The sequence below is a fragment of the Pseudopipra pipra genome, chromosome 15, assembly GCF_036250125.1.
Source record: "Pseudopipra pipra isolate bDixPip1 chromosome 15, bDixPip1.hap1, whole genome shotgun sequence".
NCBI lineage: Eukaryota > Metazoa > Chordata > Aves > Passeriformes > Pipridae > Pseudopipra > Pseudopipra pipra.
Window position 1 is genome coordinate 18,130,063 of NC_087563.1, and position 19,290 is coordinate 18,149,352.

At 51.5% G+C, this 19,290-nt stretch overlaps 2 long non-coding RNA genes across 3 annotated transcripts in view; one reads left to right on the forward strand and one right to left on the reverse strand.

The window, feature by feature from the left end:
* Positions 1 to 9,633: 9,633 nt before the first annotated feature.
* Positions 9,634 to 11,118, reverse strand: LOC135422774 (uncharacterized). Its single transcript, XR_010434585.1, has 2 exons — positions 10,975 to 11,118; positions 9,634 to 10,147 (listed from the first exon to the last, which is right to left on the reverse strand). It is a non-coding gene; the product is annotated as an uncharacterized LOC135422774 (long non-coding RNA).
* A 5-nt stretch (positions 11,119 to 11,123) lies between these two features.
* The window catches only part of LOC135422773 (uncharacterized), a 29,012-nt gene continuing 20,845 nt past the window's right edge, over positions 11,124 to 19,290 (forward strand). For both annotated transcript variants that reach the window (XR_010434583.1, XR_010434584.1), the window contains exon 1: positions 11,124 to 13,514. This is a non-coding gene — a long non-coding RNA (uncharacterized LOC135422773). The remainder of the gene's footprint in view (positions 13,515 to 19,290) is intronic.

Here is a 19,290-nt window from a genome sequence, read left to right on the forward strand (position 1 = left end):
TGAAGCATTCTTTTTTTTTTTTTTTCACATCTTCATGTTTAGAAATATATCCCAGAATCTACTGAAGGGCTGTTGGTGTGAGGTTTCATTGTTTAACTGCCAGTCTGAGATCTCTTGGACTGTTGGTGTACTGTATCTTTGTGTAAGGAGTCAGTGTGTACATCCAAATAGCAACAGTCCTGCAGCCCCAGGGGCAGCCCAGAGCCTGGCCAGAGCTGCCAGCAGCACTTGTGCAATCCAGATGTGCTGCTGGGATTCCAGGCTGAGCCTTCCTCTTGCTGTTCCCATCCCTCACAAAAAAAAAAAAAAAAAAACAAACAACAAAAACCTTTTTAAGATGCACGACCAGCAGGTTGAGGGAGTGAATTCTGCCCCTCTGCTCTTGTGAGACCCAACCTGCAGAGCCACCTCCAGCTCTGGAGTCCAACATCATGACATGGAGCTCCTGGAGCAAACCCAGAGGAGGCCACGGAGCTGCTCCCAGGGCTGGAGCCCCTCTGCTCTGGAGCCAGGCTGGGAGAGCTGGGGGGGTTCACCTGGAGAGGAGAAGGCTCCAGGGAGAGCTGAGAGCCCCTTCCAGGGCCTAAAGGGGCTCCAGGAGAGCTGGAGAGGGACTGGGGACAAGGGATGGAGGGACAGGACACAGGGAATGGCTTCCCACTGCCAGAGGGCAGGGTTAGATTAGAGACTGAGAAGAAATTCTTGGCTGTGGAGGTTCCTGGGTCCTGCCAAGTGCTCCTGAGAGCCCCAGCTCTTCTCCCCGTGGCTGTGCTGGTGTTGGGAGGCTCTTTCTCTGTCAGATTCTGGCTAGAAGTGAGACTTCCTGAAGCATCTTAATTGTGACCATCTGGAGGGTTCTTTTCCCCTGGGGTGGACCAAGTTAATTTCCTTTTGATTTATTCGTTAATTGTCCTTAGCCATCAGAACTCTTAGTGCTCCATCAGCTTTTCTCAGGCCACCCGAGTCCGTGTGACAGCTGGGTTGGCTCAGAGAGCTGTCTAGTTACGAGACTGCTCTCCCGGGAAGAAAGTCCCTCCCGTTACCCCAAGCGCTTCCACTTCAAGAGGTAAATCACTGTGTGGGAGCTACAGGGGCTCACAGAATCGTTCAGGTGGGAAAAGCCTTCTAAAATCATCGTGTCCGGCTGTTAGCCCGGCACTGCCAAGCCCACCACTAACCCAAGTCCCCAGATAGCCCATCTACACGTGTGTTAAAGCCCTCCGGTGCCTTCGGCGACGAGCTGAAGCTCCTCTTCACCTGTCCTGCAGCAGGTGAGGGAGGTGAGGGAGCATCCCGATGGGGCGCCTGGGAGGGGATGAACTCGCTGTGAGATGCGGGCTGGGGGAGTGGCTTTGCCCGCAGCCCGAGCGTCCCCCGGCTCCGGGCCGGTTCCCCCGGTCCCCCCGCCCCGGCTCCCCCAGCCCCTTCCCCGGGGCCGGCCGGGAGCCGGGGCCGCCCCTCCTTCGCCGGGAAAGGGAAAGCGAAAGCTCCGGGCGCTGTCACACGGAGCGGGGCTGCGGCAGGACCGGGCTGGGGGCGCCGGGGAGGTGAGAGGGGGAGCGGGGCCGGGAGGGAGGGAGCGGGGCCGGGATGCCCCGGGAAGGGGGTCCGTGGGCGGGGGCCGGCGGGTCTGACAGCGGGGATGGAGCAGCAGCTCCGCCGGGTCCCGTCCCGGTCCTTGGCGCTCCCCTCCTTCCCTTCCTCCTCCTCCTCCTCCTCCGCGGGCAGGTGCGCTCGGGGGGCGGTCCCGGCGGTCCGGGGTGAGCCGGGGGTACCGCTCCCTCCCGGGGGTGCAGCTCCCTCCGGGGGTACCGCTCCCTCCGGGTCCCACTGGGTCCTGCGCCCTCGGGCCGGGGGTTGCGAGCTCCCGTTGGAGCGTCTGCAAGTCTGACCTTCACATGTAATTATCGCTTAGAGGTAGTAAAACACTGGCACAGGTTGCCCAGAGGAGCTGTGGCTGCCCCATCCCTGGAAGTGTCCGAGGCCAGGTTGGACAGGGCTTGGAGCAACCTGGGCTAGTGGGAGGTGTCCCTGCCCATGGAACTGGATGAGCTTTAAGGTCACTTCCAACCCAAATCATTCAGGGGCTCTATGATTCTGTCTGAGGGGTTCTTTGGTGCGTGTGTTCCCTGAACTGCAGGTCTCTGGCTGCTGCCCAGTATTCTGATTGTTCAGTTTATCCCACTGCAAGTTCCTATCTTCGAGTTTCTATTTGCGTATAACTCTGCCAGCTTCAGTTGTTTGAGCTGAAAATGTCAGGATGTCCTGGATGTCTGCCTCAGCCTGCCTTTCCTTTCTGTACTCATTTATTTTCTTCCAGCCAAGAGGGAGGCAAGGACTGACTCTTGGCTCTCAGATGGCCATAGTTCTGGTGACCTTTCCTTGGAGCAGCACTGCCCTCTCAGCTCCAGCAAGGAATTTATATCCGGGAAGGGAGAAGAGCTTTTATAAAGATCTGTTGCCCAAGTATAAGCTGATTTGCACAAATTGTAATAAACTATAAGCTTAATTTCCTTCTGTTCTATCTCAGGTCAAGTATTCACTGTAGCTCTGGTACACATTGCTGCTGGGGGAGCCAGAGCAGGAAGAACAGACCAAGGTCAGGAACCTGAAGAAGTTGAGAAATAAATGGGAATTTAGTGGAGAGCAGTAGAATTGTGCAAGCTGGAGTAAGGCTTGGGGCTGGACTAAAACTAGACCAGCAGTTGCTGAGGACTGAGACCAGGGAGGACAAGGGCCCCCACAGGCAGCTGCTGTTGAGCTGAGTGCCCCAGGTTTACTCTTGCCTTGGCAGATGAAATTCAGTTTGTTCCTCTAGCAACAGCTGTCAGTCTTTGTTTTCCCTTTGAGAACAGAGCCCTCAACAGGTAACAGCCAAGGCCATGCCCAGGGCTTGCCTTTTCCCAGCCCACCTGGGAGTTAGTGAAGAGCAGCCCCACAGTCTTTCTTCCCCTTATTGTATTTATAAGAGCAATATTATCAGGGCTTTCGAAGTTGCCCTGGGGATGCAGGGTGGGCAGTGGGGGCACAGTGCATGGGCATTGTGGGTGCTATTAGTCCCTGTCCCAGCTGTGTCACCAGCACCCTCAGCATAGATGCCCTTTCTTATCTTCTGCTTTCTGTTTTGCAAACAAGCCACAGACTAGACTGCTTTTATGATTAACTTACTGCTACAAAGCAAATACTGCTCTGTGTGTGTGCTGACATACACCTAAAACTGGCTCTACTTCTGCTTCTTGCGTTGAGGTGGAGATTTTATATGTAATAATCCAACTGGGGTACTAAGAAAAGCCTTCAGAGCAGAAATGGTTATTCCAAGCCATAACTGCTGGTACAGCAGCATGGCCAGTGTGCTCTGACCAAGCTCCATCCTGGCTGGCAGCCTGTGAGGGGGCCGGGCAGCAGCGCCAGGCTGGGTTGGAGTGAGGGTGCTTCCCCAGATGCCTCCAAAACAAGTCCCCTGCAGCCACCAGACTCCTTGGGGATTTCTCCTGGACCCTCCATGCAGGCTGGGGAGGAGCAGGGGCTCTGGCAGTGTCCTGGTGGCTCACAGGCTCTCTGCCTCTGGAGCGATGCATCTCCACGGGTGGCTGCAGAAGTGCTGGCTCCCTCTGGGCTGTCACTCCCTGCCCTCTGCCCTGCCCAGACCCTGACCCGGCCATGTCTCAGCAGCCTAGAAAGCTTCAAGGATGTTTATGTGAGCTGCTGAAGCCATTGCCCTCAGCTGTCCCCTCCCAGTGCTGCTCTCTGCCTCCCCACCTCCACTGCTTGGACGTCCACGTTCAGCTCAAGCCCAGTGTGTTATGCTCCACTGACCGAGTCTTCACTGACTACAAATCAGCTTCAAGGAGCCTGTTCAGCCCAAGATGTCTGTGCAGAGTCAGGTGTGCCCCAAACTGCATGACTGAAGGCAGCACGAGGGCACAGCTCCACTCTGGGGTGCGCAGGACACCTCTGGCTGCTCTCGGGGCTGGTGGGAGGTTGCAGAAGGACACAGGAGGAGGGATTGGTGTGGGACAACACACTCTCTGCTTGGGCTTCTGGCCCTTTCTTGGCATCTTCTGCAAGAACCACAGCTCTGTTGGGGACTTCTCAGGTGGGACAATGCACAGGACAGGGACTTTCCTTCCCCCCAGTGCTGATTCTGGTGTTCCCACTGTGGGTAAATGCTTTTCCTTGGATGAGTATCTTCTGGACTGGAATTTCATAGGGAAGCCCACGACAGGAGAGGCTGGAAGGAGAGGACAGAAGGAACACCCTGTGTGGAGGTGAGCTGCGTGTTCCTCTGGGGACTGCAGAGGGCAGTGGCACCCGTGGGACCTGCGGGTGGCCCTGGGTGCTGGCAGGAGGAGCTGCCCCAGAGCAGCTCCTGGCAGGCTGGGAGGAGTCCTGCGTGGATTGTTGCATCCCTTGCTGGGCTCCATCCTGGATTGTCTTATTCTGCAGAGTGTCTCTGCAAATGCTGGTGGCTGCAGGGGCTCCCTGCTGTCCCAGCCCCCTGTCCTGCCATCCCTCCTGGCCGTGGCAGTGGGGAATGTCCACTCAAGACAAGACAGGAGTGACCACCACTGTGATGCTGCCCTTACACTGCCCTGAAGGTGAACACAGTCGGCTGTCTGCAGGAATGAGAGCATATCAGCACTGCTCAAGGGTGATGTGGACCAGGGGCCACGCAGCTCCTCTCCTGCCTCCTTCCATCCCCAATGTGATTGGCAGTGCCAGCTCCCACGGGAAGGGGTCTCTGAGTGCCTGGGGCAAGGGTGAGGATATGGAGCCTGTGGAGCATGAGCATGTGGAGATGTCGGGTGAGGTTCAGAGGAGATGCTCAAAGTGCAGCCAAGGAGGCCCCACAGCCACACACTCCACATGCTCTCAGAGTTTGGAGACCTCTGCCATCATCTGACACCTCAGGGCAGCCTCCACATCTGCATCTGGAGGGGTCTGAGGGAGGGACTCAGCTCACAGTGCCAAACATTTGCTGCTTGAAGGGGACTTGGGCACTCTGAAGAGCTTCCAGATCCTGAGGAGCCCTGGGAAAGGAGCAACAGCTCTAAGAGGTCCTGGAGGAGCATCTGAGGTGGAGGGTAGAGAGCTGCTGGTCCTATCAGAACTGTCAGGAAGAAATTAATGCACTGAGTTTTGTTTTACAATTCTGAGATCAAAATCCTGTGCCAGAGCTTTGCTTTGAGTGCATGGATGAGCACGTGGTTTGCTGCCAGTCCCTTTGTCCTTCTCCACACTTGGTTTTACTCACCTCCTTTTCTCTCACCAGCTGGCAGTTGGCCCTCTTCCTCGACAGAGTGTTTCTGTGTTTCTATTTAATCCCAATATCTGCTGTACACAATAGCTGTGCTGTCACAGGCACAAGGGAGTCTATGCCATCCTCCCTAAACCCCTGCCAAGCTTGGGCCCACAAGGATTTCTTACCCCTGGGGCCCAAACCCCCTGCTGTCCCTCTGGGACTCACAACAAGTGCCAGGCAGCTCTGGGGGGCTTTCTTCCCTCTCTGGCCCTGGAGGTCTGCGGTGCCTTCTCAGTGTCCCTGGTTCATCAGGAGTTTCAGTCTCTTGCCTCCTGTTTGTCGCGGCTTGTTCTCTCTCTGACACCCATCCCACCCTTTCCTGTCCCATCTCGAGCTGCTGTGGCAGCTGCACTTATCTCCTCAGAGCAGCCATAGACATGTGCCAGGTACAGCCCTGTCCTGGAGCCTGCTCAGCCTCAGCAGCTTCAAAAGAACAAGGAGAGTCATGTTGTTAAAATGTTTTTCAGTACAGGGGTGCTGTGGAGCACTGCAGGGAGATCAGGGCACACCGAGTGCAGGCAGAGCTCTCTCCTGGGAGACAGGAGGGAACCTGGAAGGGGTTATTGGTGGGAGAGAGATGCAAGAGAGGGGCCTCAGGAGAGCAGAAGTGGACTGGGTCTGGTGAGAAACTGCAGGTGGGTTTGATTGAAGAAACGGGCAAAGGAAATGTGGGGTGTCCTCACCTGAGGGGCAGTTAAGCTGCTGGGAAAAGTGCTCAGTGACTTCGGAGGAGTTTGAGACAGTCCCCTTTGCCTTACAGAGCCTTTGCATTAGTTTTAGCAAAATGTGTCCACAACTGACACTTATTCTGCCCAAATAAGCTTCTCCCAGCTGAGAACGTGTCCCTGGAGAAAAGGGAACGCCTTGAGTGACTTTATTGACCTTAGTGGTTGTGGTGAAGAGCCTCGGGGCAGCTTCTCCTCTCTCTTTACCTCTGACAGCTGTTGGAAGGGACTCTCACCTGCTGTTGAAGAAAAGGTGGTTTCACGGGTGAGAAACGCTTGTTTTCAGTGAACCCTACTTAAGGAGATTGTACAGTAGTTATACAGCTTAAGTAGTGCTCATCTCCTACAATCAACACAACGATTAAGCTCAATAAAGCCCACTTACTGGCTTTCCCTGACAAGCACCTTGTTTTCCTTAAGCAAATTAGCGTGAGGAAGAGCTGCAAAACCAGTTCTCCCAGTCTCCGACAGATGAAACAGCTTTTTGCCTTTGCACCATCTGACGGTGGAAGGTGCAGAACAGGGAGATTTGGGGGTGACAAACTTTGAACTTCTGCCTTCTTTTTCTGGGTTTCCCACAACACCTGTTGAAAGCTTTAGTTTTATTCTGGCCACCTAAAGCATTTACCTGCAGGATTACTGACACGTGGGGACCTGCAGCTCCCGCAGGGTTAGAAACGGCATCGCTCCTTCCCGGGGAGTGTGGGCTGCCAGCCTTGGGAATTAAAGATGCACAGGCCCTGGGCTTCCCCCAGTCCTGCTGAGCCGTGATGCTGCGGGACAGGCTGCATGGTCCTGCCAGCATCCAGCGTGTGGGCCTGGGCAGCCCGCTAATTATAGCCTGCTAATTACAGCCTGCTGATTACCCGAACAGCGTTATTTGGGCAGTGACACCCCTGATGGGAAGCACTGAACTGGCCTTTCTGAAGGCGTGAAATTGGTTTTAACGTGGTGTCAATGTGCCTTAATTACTAGACTGTCACCACCCTTACCTGTCTGGACCAACCCCCTGGGATGCTGCAGGAATGTTTGTCCTCAGTAGCCCAAATCCCCTGCAGTCCTTTCTTTGTTGATGTGTGAGGTAATGTGGCCATGGCATGAGGTCAGTGCTGGTGGAGGTGGCTGGAGCTGATGAAGCTGAGCTGTTTCTACGCCCCTTATGAGAGAAGGATAACTCTGAGCTACAGAAGAGAAAGCAGACACACTTTAGTTCCAGGTGAGTTATTTGCGTGGGTCCAAATTCCTTTCCTGGCAGAGCAGTGTCATGTCTGCCAGCAGTGCCAGTGGAGGAGGGACCAGCTCCCCCAGCCCTGTTTGCACCCCAGGCAGCACCGTGGCTGCTGCTCCCTCTGAGGGAGTTTAACTGAGCAGTGGAGAAACCAACTGTGTGTTTGTGCTGAGATAATGCAGCTGAGATTAGAGAGAGAAATGGATTGTCTTATCTGCTGAACCCTTGGAGTTCAGCCCCCGGGAGAAGGGTGTGAAGGAGGAGCCTGGGTCAGGAACAGTCCTGCTTGATTTCTCTTCTTCACTAACATGCACCAGTTTTCCCATCCTGATATTTTTCCCTCCCTTACAGGAAAGAAAAGGCATGGCCAAAAGCCTTCTTGAGGAGGTCAGTAAACATGGCAGTGACCATTCTATTCCGAAAGTCTCTTTTCTGAAACAATAAACAGCACTGTACAAAATAGCTGACACTTCCCATGCAGCTGTTGCATCATCTTCCTCTGGACAAGTGTTGAGGTTAATAAGAGTGTAGTGTGTGACAGCCTGGTGATAACAAGCATCAGTATGGGAGGACCCTCAGCACGTGAAGGAGCTTTGGAAGAGTTGGCTCCACCAGACCTTTCATTTATATCAATACCCAGTGCAGATAAACCCAGCTCCTGCTGTGCAGAAAGCAGGGCAGTGCCTGTTGCCCTGTGCTGGGCACTGATGAGGCCACACCCCGAATCCTGGGTTCAGTTTTGGGCCCCTCATGACAAGAAAAACTTTAAGGTGCTGGAGCATGTCCAGAGAAGGAAGGGTCTGGAGATTAAGTCTGATGATGAGAGGCTGAGGGATCTGGTGAGGCTCAGCCTGGAGAAAAGAAGGCTCAGGGGGAACCTTCTTGCCTTCTATAGTGACCTGACGGGAAGTTGGAGACTGTTGGAACAGTCTCTTCTCCCAGGTAACAAGGCAGAAGGACAAGAGGAAATGGCCTCAGGTTGTAGCAGGGGAGGTTCAGGTTGGACACTCGGAACAGAGGGGTTGTCAGGCCCCTGCCTGCATCCCCAGCGTGGGAGCAGAGTCACAGCTGCTATTTTGGGGCACTGACACCTGAGGTGAGTTCCTCGGCTGGGAAATGAGTTTTATTTTTGCAGGCTGGTTTGAGCAGTGAGCCACCCCTTCTCCCTTTGAACTACCCTCCTTCCTGCTTGGGTGTAGCTCGAAGCAGGTGGAGCAAAGTCCTGGTTTCACCCCTGTGGAGAGGAGCTTTGCTGCTGCAGCACTGCTTGCACTGCGGCTTCCTCGGCGTGGATAGCAACACAACCCACAAGCTTTCCAACTTTCCTTTCGAGAGAAAAGCGTTCCCTGAGTGCTTTTTCTCCTGTTCAGCAAATTATTTTAATTGTTGATACTTATCCCATTTTAAATGAGGTTTTGAGTCTGCCCTGAGTACAGCACTCAGTGCATGCTACAGCAAAACCAGGCCCCTGACCTTGGTATGGGAATCTCATCACTAGCTTGGGGTTTGTTTGTTGTTTGAGGAGAGCAGAGGGATGCTGTCTTCCAGCCAGTATAAACAGAATCAAGACAGTTTTAGGAAAAAAGAAATAGATCTATTTGTTGAAGTACATCTTCTTCTGTAATTTATCCTGTCCTCCTTTGTTTAGAACTAAGAGCTTACATGGAGCAAGAGACAAAAAGATGATGTGAGTGTTCAGTGATAGGGTTTTTCTCTGTTGTAGTCAGCAAACCTGCTTGATAATGGCTGTCCTTTTGCCTTGGAAACATGATGGGGAAAAGAAAAAAAATCCCTGGTGGCTAAGACTATTTTTCTATGTAAGTAATACAGGTGGAGTATTAATAAGCTGTTGGTCTGGGAGTTGTATCTGTAACTGCTGCTTGCCGTACACTCTGGGCTGTAGGAGTCCTGGTCCTGGGTCTCCTTCATGTCAAGGCAGAGGTACCCTGTCCCCTTCTCCCTGGGCATGTCCAGGCTGAGTTCTGCCTTCCCAATGTGCCACATGGCCCCACTGCAGGAGCCAGGCTGGTGCTGCTGGTGCAGGCTGGGCACTGGTGGCAGCTGCACTGGGGACTCTCGGGCTCTTTTGAGCCTGATGAAGGTGAGTGAGCCCAAGAACGTGACTATATTATGGCTGAGCAGGAAGGATCGTGGCTTTCAAGTGAGTTTTTTGTTTGTTAGGGCTTGTAATGTTGACATGTTTGCTTTGGACGCCTCTTTGTGACCGAGTCTGGTTTCCTCCTGGCAGTGAGGGTTGCACTGCAGTGCACAGACTGCCCTGAGGAGCCAGCCCATTAGCAGAAACCTTCCTTTGCTGGTATTATGATCTTGGAGGACACACCCTGCTAAGGAAATTAGAACACAAAGGAAAACAAAGGTAGCAGTATTCTGTGTCGCCTTTAATGCTGGTTTGAAGTTGATCAGCAAATGTAAAAACTGAAAGGGTCTCTTGACAAGGGCACGTAGTGACAGGACAAGGGGGAATGGCTTCAAACTGAGAGAGGACAGGGTTGGATTGGACATTTAGAAGAAATTATTCCCTGGGAGGTTGGGGGGGCACTGGCACGGGTTGCCCAGAGAAGCTGTGGCTGTCCCACCCCTGGAAGTGTCCAAAGCCAGGTTGGAGCAACCTGGGCTAGTGGAAGGTGTCCCTGCCCATGGAAGGGGTGGGACTGGATGAGCTTTAAGGTCCCCTCCAACCCAAAACATTCTGTTTGATGACAAACAGATGACGATGACGAAAGCACAGAGAGCTGGCAGGAGGCAGGTGAGGTGGTAAACACGGATTACCACTGCTGGGTCATTGATTCTGCTCCCGTGATCTGGTTGTTATTGCTGTTATCTTGAAGCACGTAATCAAATCCTGTGTGGCTTCAGTGCAACTTGGAAAACCTGGCAATTAGGGAATGAGAAATAACTCAGTGCATGCAGAGAGCTGGAGATCCTTGTGTGTGCCTTTAGCACAGGGGATCAGCAGAACCCCTCACTGCCACTGCCACAGCAGCTCTGCACTAACACCCCACGGTGCCAGTTCCTCTGCCTTCCCCTCCATGTTCAGTAACTCGAGCCTTGGCACACACCGGGGGCTCGGTGAAGTCCCCAGCAGGGCAGGGAACCCAGCACAGACTCAACAATGGGTTTAAACAATAAAAATGGGAAGAAAAATAGGATCACAGAATGCCACGTTGGAGGGGATCTCAGGGATCATCTGGTTCAACCTTTCTTGGCAAAAGCACTGTCTAGACAAGATAGCTCAGCACCCTGCTCAGCTGAATCATAAAAGTATCCAACATTGGGGAATCCACCACTTCCCCAGGAACATTCTTCCAATGGCTGATTGTTCTCATTAGGATCAGCTTTTATCTAACTGGAATCTCCCCAGGAGTAACTTGTCCCCATCACCCTTGGTCTTTTTGATGTGACTCTCTGTAAAAAGGGAGGCTCCATCTTTGTAGCCACCCTTTAAACAGTGAAATATGCTGGGACCTCCTTTTCTCTGTCATTGTCTCAGCCTTTCCTTTTACAGCAGCTTCCCAGTCCTTGGACAATCTTTGTGACCCTTTTCTGGACTTTCTCCAGCTTGTCCGCATCTTTTTTGTATTGTGGAGACCAAACTGAAGACAGTATTCCAGGTGTGGTGTGACAAGCACTGAACAGAGTGGGATAATCACTTTTTTCCCTCTTGTGTGATGCCCTTGACCCCCAAGACCCTCCAGTACCTTCAGTCTGCAAAGCAGGTATCCAGCAGAAAGCTGCCTGGGAACTGCCTTTCCTCGGGGAAGCACCCAAATTCTCGTCCTTTTAGCTCTGAAGGGGCTGAATTTGCTCTACAGAAAGAGTTTTTGATGAGCTCTTAGTAAATAAGTCGTGTCCCCTCCTCCCACTCTGCTGCGCCCGCCCGGGAGCTGGCAGTGCTCACAGAACTGCTGTGAGTGGGCCAGGCAGATAGGAACCGTGCCAAGGCCTTCTGGTTGACCTGGGAAGAGTAAAAATGTTGAGCTCAGGATGGAATTAAAAAAAAAACCTAGTTGGAGGAAGTTCTGAGGGATCAGGCAGAGAGGTCTGAGAGCTCGGCGGCACCGCCAGAAATAGCTCCAAAAACGGGGCTGGCGCTGAGAAAACCTTCAGAGCTCTGTGGCTGCTGCTGCAGGGGGGGCAGGGGGGGACAGGAGCACTGTGATGCCACAGCTCATGGTGAGGGCTCAGTCTGCCTTGAGGAATTCACCTATTTAACATCCTGCATGTTTAAAGGTCAACTTGCATTTGGAGGTCGACTTGCTTTTGTTGGCTTGTCTTTGGGTGGGCTCAAAAGGTGTTTGCATCCACTTTAAAAGAACCAACACCATAAGCAAATCAAACACAATCTTCACAGGAAATTTTGACATAATGACTGTGACTCAGCTTATTAATATTAGCGGTGTTATGTCACTGTTGGTCTCAATGCTTTCTCCTTTTCTTGCCTTGTGAGTGTGCTGCTGGGCATTGATGGAGAGAAAAGAATTGTCAGGTACGAAGGTGAAAACCCAAATGTTCCAAATACAGCATAAGAAGGGTCTCCACTGAGCCCCACTCTGGGAGCAGTCACCTGCCATGGTGCTGCTTAAAACCAAAACAGGGCCTCAGGAGTCAGGGGTGCATCCCCTGGGAACGGCCTCACCAGTGGTCAGGAACAGCCAGGGAGCAGCTCCAAGATTTAATTGAAACTTAAATGGTTTGTGTTATGAGCAATGTAGTCTGGGTAAGGACTGCAGCCACAGAAGTGGGGTCAGAAAGTGCAAAAATTACACAGAAAATTCATGGCTTGGTGATGGCTGGGATGGACATAAGTCATGGTCAGGCTGAGCAAAAATTAAATATATCTGCTCATTTAAGCAAGGCAGAAGTTCTTTGTGTTGTTGATTTTATTTTTTCTTAACAAACACAACTGAAACGTTTTATTTTGATTTTATATTTCTGTGGGGTGATTTTGGCAAAATTCAAATGAACTTGTGGGAAATTCCCTTTTAATCTAACTCGTATTTTCTGAGACAAAAACGCTGAGATGAGACAGTTCCATACACCTCCTATTTCAACGTTTGTTTGAGTTATTTGAGACAAACTATGCTCTGCACATTCAGGTATTTGATTCCATCTTTCATGATGTAACTGAGTGATTCCTGCGTGTTTTCACGGCCAGGCACCAGCACTGGTGGGTACGAGGTGCAGGTGACAGAAGCCATGAGAGCAATGCCAGTTTATATGACTTTCCAGTAGGTACCTAAACAAGTAGGACTGTCAGCAGCCATCCCTGATGTCCAGTAACATGGTCTGAAGCCCTGTAAATGCAGGATGAGTGTGCAGCCCTTCCCAGGGTGACACGCGTCGATCCTAGCGGAGCGGGGCTGCCTGGGAAGTGATCCAGCTCCTGCAGGAGCTTGTCCTGCAGTTTACATCAACTCCTTCCAACCTTTTTTTTTTTTGTGTTACTGACAAAGGAACTGCTTCAACCAGCAAAACTTAATAATTATAAAGGAATTACAGTATATACTTTGTTTGCCTTGTGGCTGAGGAAAGTCCATTTGCTGTCATCAGCCATTTTTGCAGGGAATGCAGCTCCAAGTCTTGAAGGCTGTCCTGTCCATGACAGGCACTGTTGGCTTTCATCTCCAAACATTGTGTATAGATAAATAACTTATCTTTGTATAAGAGAAATAACTTATGAAACAGGAAAATTCTGAAGTAGCCAGAATAAGGTTGTGAGATGGGAGGGTGTAGAAGTGTGAAGAAATTAATACATTTTGGTGAAGAAGGAATCCTTTCTATAAGCTGATCTAGAAATACAGTGGTATCCAATATATTAACCTTGTCCCTTTCCTTACAGCCCCTGATACACGGTTTATAGTCAGAAGAGACATGAGATGAAGGCAAGGCTGGGAAATCTCCTCTCTTGGAAGGGGGATGTGGTTCTCCTGGAGCAGCAGTTGATGCTCTGCACACCCAGCATCTCCAGCCGTGGTGGGCAATGGCCATGGGAGAGCTCTCACTTGCGTGTCTGAGGTGACAAAGGGACACCACAGGGAAAAGTGGAATAAAGATGATTGAGTTAGTCCTGAATCCAAGTATCATGGCTGATGAGCTAAAAAAAACCAAAAAACCAACCAAACAACAACAACAAAAAAACTAAGAAAAGAAAAGGAAAAAAAAAAAGAGAGAAAAAAACCTGTGGCTGTGTTCACTGCAAGTTTGTGGTCAGTATTTCCCAGGCTGCCTCGAGGTGAGGGTAAGTTCAGTCATCACACTGCCTCTCGACAGCCTCTGCTGGTGTTTCTAAATCACTGATAAAAGATTGTGAAAAATGAACCTGTGGTAGGTTGCATCATCCTTGTTATGTGTTTTGAGATGGGGACCAGCACAGATCCCATGTTTGGGTCCCACTGAGCCGTCCCTGCACTGCTGCACCCCCAGGCACCCCCCTCGTGGGGCAGACCCCATGTTCTGCTGTGACCCACCTGCATGGCCCTGCATTTCCAGATGTGCTGCTTTCCTGCTCTGCAATAGAAATTTTGCATCAGCTCATGGAGAGTCCAGGTTTCCCTTTGATGGAAGGTAAAAAGCTGCTCTGGGGGAAGCCCCCAGACACTGTGCACAGGACCCCCAGCTGGGGACCCCCAGCTCCCCGTGTTCCAGTGCTCTGACACCTTGAGTGGGAGGCTTTGCAGCGTTCAGGGCCAGGCTGGATGGGCTCTCAGCAACCTGGACTAATGGAATGTGTCCCTGCCCATGGTGGGGGGGTTGGAACTGGGTGGTCTTTAAAGTCCCTTCCAACCCAAACCATTCTGTGGTTCTATGAAGCAGCTGATTGGTGAAAATGAGAGTTACAAATTGGTACTGAGGAAATACCTGCAATAAAACAGCCTCTCCAAACATGTCTCTAAATAATGTACTTCATTGCAAGTTCCAACAGAAAGAAGAGGGGAGTCCCTGCTGGGCAGAGTTGTTGGAAATTAAACCCAGCCCAGGATCTCTGGGTGCACTGGGGCTGTCATCTCCTGGCTGTTGTGGTGCTGGTGGATACTGAAGTGGATTATTTATATGTAAATATGAGAAAGCAGAAACATAAACCCTCCTGAGTACTTGGCTATTCTAAGGTAAGCCCACAAGAGGGAAAGGATCTCCTCAGTAAGGAGTGCCCCACGAGCCAGTCCCCGTGCAATGGTTTCCTGGCACCCTGGGCAGTCTGGGCTCTGGCACTGACCTCTCCCTTTTCCACCCATCACAAAGCAGGAGTGATGGTGCATGAAAGGAGGTGCCTGGATGTGAAACCAGCTGAGAAATATCCCAGCCACTTCCCTTTTCCCATCAGTAGATGTTGCTTCAGTTCCCGTTTCCTAATGCTGCCTCTCTCACTGGCTCCAAGCTCTCTCAGCAGTTGCTTGCCAGGGACTCCTGAGCCATGGATGAAGACATACTTGAGCTATTTTAAATGAATCTTTGATGTTCCTATTCCATTTTGTCTTCAAATGGGCATTTATTGTCCTTCCTACAAAATACTTCCCTCTTTTATGACTACAAGCTAGAGTAAGATATTTACACCATGCTATCTGCAGGGCTCTGGCCACAGATCCCAGAGGGCTTTTCCAACCTAAATGATGATCCTATGGAAATGGTGTGTCTTTGGGATGTGGCTCCTGAGTCCTCTGCCACTCCCAGAGCAGTGTGATAACAAGCAACTGTCCCAAAAAGCCCCCTGACCTTTGGAGCTGTTATTTTCAGAGCTGTAAGGAAAAGGAAATAGGAAGTAGAGGTGCTGTAATGCATTTTTTGCATGCTTCAGTGTGGTGCTGTTTACCTTGTGAGTGGTTTGTATTTCCATTTGCATTTGGGTGTTGTAACCAGCAGCTGCAGCTCTTCAGCTGAGCTCAGCACTGGGGTTTTCCATGGGACAGTAGACTCAGGGGCAATTCTCAGTGGCTGCATCCTGCCATCAGCCAGGGCTTTGCAGTGGTGTTATTTAACAGAGGGAAAAGGGAAAGGAGCCAATAGATCCATTTATCTGGAAGCAGGGCCCCCAGGGCAGCAGAGCCAGGCTGGGAGCTGGCAGTGCATCAGCTCCTCCCTGTACCAGGTACTCTGATATAACTTGAAATTTTTATTGCTCAGTAACCAAGGTAGAAATGGCTGAGAGGTACCAGAATTGCAGTCCTGACAGTGGGGATGCACTGGTTTGCCAGTAACCTGGGGCTGGAGAGGGGACCCCGAGCTAATTTACTGGGACACTGGGTGAAGAAGTAAAGGGCAGGTAAACCCAGACCCTGTAGTGTTAATAACTCTTGATCAGGGGTTTCCAATGCAGTTGTAGAAACATATCTAAGGAAGTTTGCATCTTGTTTGAACTGCATGTGATTGAAAGCTGCTGCAGTAATTCTTGGGTTTAATTCTGTTTTACCCCCAAATTAGTAAAACATAATGGTTTCCATGCAGTGAGTGCTGCAGGCTATTATGGGCTGGCATGAATCCAACTGGTGTAAGAGCAGTACTGAGTGCCCTGAAAAGTAGAGGAAAAGAAGGAAAACATTCCAGTGGAGCTGCCTGCACAGATGTGTCTCTGGTACTTTAAGGGTGTTGCATTTTCAAAATGAAACTGTTTGTTTTTTTCTTTTCCTTTTTTTTTTTTCCATTCATAGCAGAAGCCAAATTCCACTGACTAGACTTTCCTTTTCTATTTTTTTTCTTCAATATTTCATGTTTTCCCTCTCTTTCACTGCACATGTTCTTTTCTTTGTTTCCACTGTACGGGGCACTTCTGTGCTTATTTTTCCTGTTCTCCCATTTGAATGGGCCTGAGGGCAGGCAGTGTCTGCCTTGTGTGAATGGGAATATCAGGCAAATAAGGAAAGATCTTCCCAGGCACCGATGGCCTCTTTCTAACTCATCTGTGCCAACTGCCCTCTGCTCCTCTATACTTCAGTAGAAATGAGAAATTGTCTACTGTGGCTTATTGTAGTAATAATGCACATTAAAACACCTTCAGGGAAGTTTTCCACATTGTATAGAGGGCAAGGGGTCTCCTGTGCTTTAGTTCTTGCATCTAGATTATTTGAGAAATGACATTCCTGAGCAATGGGAAGCACTCGTGGGCACAGCTGTAGCACATCAGAGCCCAGGGCAGGCTGGGCTTTGCAAAGCTCAGCAGAGGGGCTGGTTGTGCTCTCCTTGCTGTTCCTCTGGAGCCAGACATGGGGGAGCAGATGGACCTCTGCATCTTCCAGCAGCAGGACCAGCCCGTGAAGGTAATTCCCTCCTTCCACAATTCGGGAGGGGGAACTTTTGCTCCAATATTTGTTGGTTCAGGCAGGGAGGGGTGTGAGTGTTTGTTGTTATTGCTGCTTCATCTTTCCTTGGATACTAAGTTTAGATTCCTTGTTTTTTGGAGTTTGATAAAGCAACTAGTAAGCCAGCACTTGAGTGTATGGAGTGCCATAGCTGGTGTGAAAGGCTCTGGTAGAAATGCCATGTACAGTCTGCTGGGATTCACCTCTGCCCTTGGAGCTGGTATGGGTGGGTTCCCCTGGGAGTTTTATGCTGTTGAACTTCTGTGAAGGAGAGAAACATGGAACAGGTGAGGGATGTGGTATTGCTGTGGCTGGGAGGTGTGGGAGAACAGGAGACTTACCAGAGACCTTAACTGAAACATCACCAAAACTGAACAAGAAAATAGTTCTCTGAAGCCAGCTGCTGATTAAAGAAAGATGATAAAACAGGTGGTAAATCAGTGCATAGGCAGGAGGGGAAAGCACAGAGCTGCCTGTGAGCTGCATCACCTGCAGGGATCTGGTTGCTGCAGGAAGAACGTGGCAGAAGCAGCCGTGTGGGATAATTCCTGTGGAAAGGGACCTCGGGAGGGCTGTATTCCAGCCTCCTGCTTGTGCCCAGCCACAAGTTGCCCTGAGCTGTTTGCAGTCTCGGAAACCTCCCTGGCTGAGCTGTCCCACTGCTTGGCTGTCTTTGCAGGAAGAAACATCCCCTGATATCCTGGCTAAATCTGTTATTTCAGCTTTCCCCCCTTGTTCCTGGTACTCCTAGCACATGCCTGGGAAGAGCCTGGCTCCACTCTCACATGAGGCCCCTGGCAGGAGGGTGCTATGAGCCCCCAAAGCTTCTCCTTCTGCAGCAGAACACCCCCCTTGCCCCCTCCTCTCACAGCCAGGGCTTGGTGCCTTGCTTGTGCTGATGGCTTCAAGCTTTTGGAGCTTATTGCTGTTTTGTCAGTGTCTTTCTTGCACTGGGGAGACAGGAAACTAAGCCCAGTGCTCTAGGTGTGACCTGCTGTGTGCTGGGTAGGGGGAGAAGCCTTTCCTTTCATCTTCTGGGTGTGCTCCTGTTGGTCTGTATCGAGGTGGAGGTCTGAGCAGACCAGCCTGTAGGATCGGGAGGCCCAAGCAGGAGGTGACCTGGTGGCCCCAGACCACACTGGCTGCTGGCACTTATTGGGTGTGGACTTGATGGGATAATCAATGAGTGCCTGGAGGGATAAGAACTGAAATAAATGCTTCTGCAGAGAACAGCCTGCCAGGTCTGTGTGCTCGTGAGTAACAGCTCAGTCATTTCTCATCCCGTTGGAGAGATGTGGAGTGGAAGGAAAGGATAAATCCATGATAACTGTGGGGGAAGGAGGAAGCAGGTTGGTTCTTCAGGCACGGCCTTACGTGATGCCCACAGGTACTTCTGGCAGTGCTCCTGCAGCAGCAGCCTGAGGCTGCACCCCAGAGAAACACTTGGCTAGAGAGTGATTTAGGCTAAATCCACACTGGCTACACAAGTATTTTTGGTGCTGCCTCCCCAAGCAAGACAGGCAGTTCTCAGTTACAGAGTGGCCAACAGCCACCCAGGACACACCCTGATTTATCACTGAGCATCAGGAAGGCTGAGGCACCTGATTTATGCACTGAGCACCAGGAAGGCTGAGGCTCTGTTTGTCTCTGAGCAGAGGTGGCAGTTGCTCCAGCATGTGAAATATTTCACGCCTGACACCTCACTCCAGGAAATGGTGGTTTGCTCAGCAGAGGTGCAGGAGGCAGCGAGTTGTTATCGAGTGTAACATGAGCCCTTCTCATCGTTTTTCTCGAATTACTGAGTTTGTTTTCCAGAGCAGAAAGCTGTGCTGGGCTCTGCAGGGTGGGCACTGGGGTACCCCAGCTGGCATGTGGGAGCTGGGGGTGCCCACAGCAGGGGACATGTCCCGAGTGCCAAGCTCTTGAGTGTTTTCTTGGTTTTTGACACTGTAGCAAGTTCGTTTTCCTGCAGGGCTGGGCTCACATCCTGCAGCCCTCAGTCGCTGAGGTTCCTATTCCTCAGGCACAAGGTGCCTGAACTGCAGTGAGTTCATGGTGAAACTGAGGTGGCTCAGCTGCCCCCGGCGCGTTATTCTGTGAAGGGACTGAGACTGAGCCCTCCCAGGCCCTTCCCAAGGGTAGGAGCAGGTCTGTGCCAGGCGTGTGCCGTGCCCAGTGTGTGTGGGAGGGCAGCAGTGGGTTTCCCCCATGTCCTCCCCACCTGGAGCAGAGTTCTGTGCTGAGGACAGCCCCTGGGTCCTCTGCCTCACACCTCACCAGGTCCTGCTCTCAGAGCAAAAAGGAACAAACTGGAAGACCATCTTCCTCCTCACCTTTACCTCCAACCTAAACCTCTCCTGGCACAACTTGAGGCTGTTTCCTCTTGTCCTGTTACCTGGGAGAAGAGGCTGATCCCCACATGGCTCCAACCTCCCTCCTGGGAACTGTAGAGAGTGATGAGGTTCCCCCTGAGCCACCTCTTCTCTACCCCTTTTAGTCCCTGCAATGGGGGCCAAAGCAGAGTCATTCCTGGCCCTGGGGACAGTGCCTTGGCAGGACACACTCAGCCTGGCCGTGCTCCTCAGTGGTGGAAGGAGGTGTCACCCTGCCAGGGAACCCAGAAGGATGTTATTGCAAAGCTTCCTCATACCTGTGAGCAGTTAGAGGGCTGTTCCCACTCCTTAACCCCTGGATGCTCCTGTCACCTAAAGGGGTGTGTGTTGT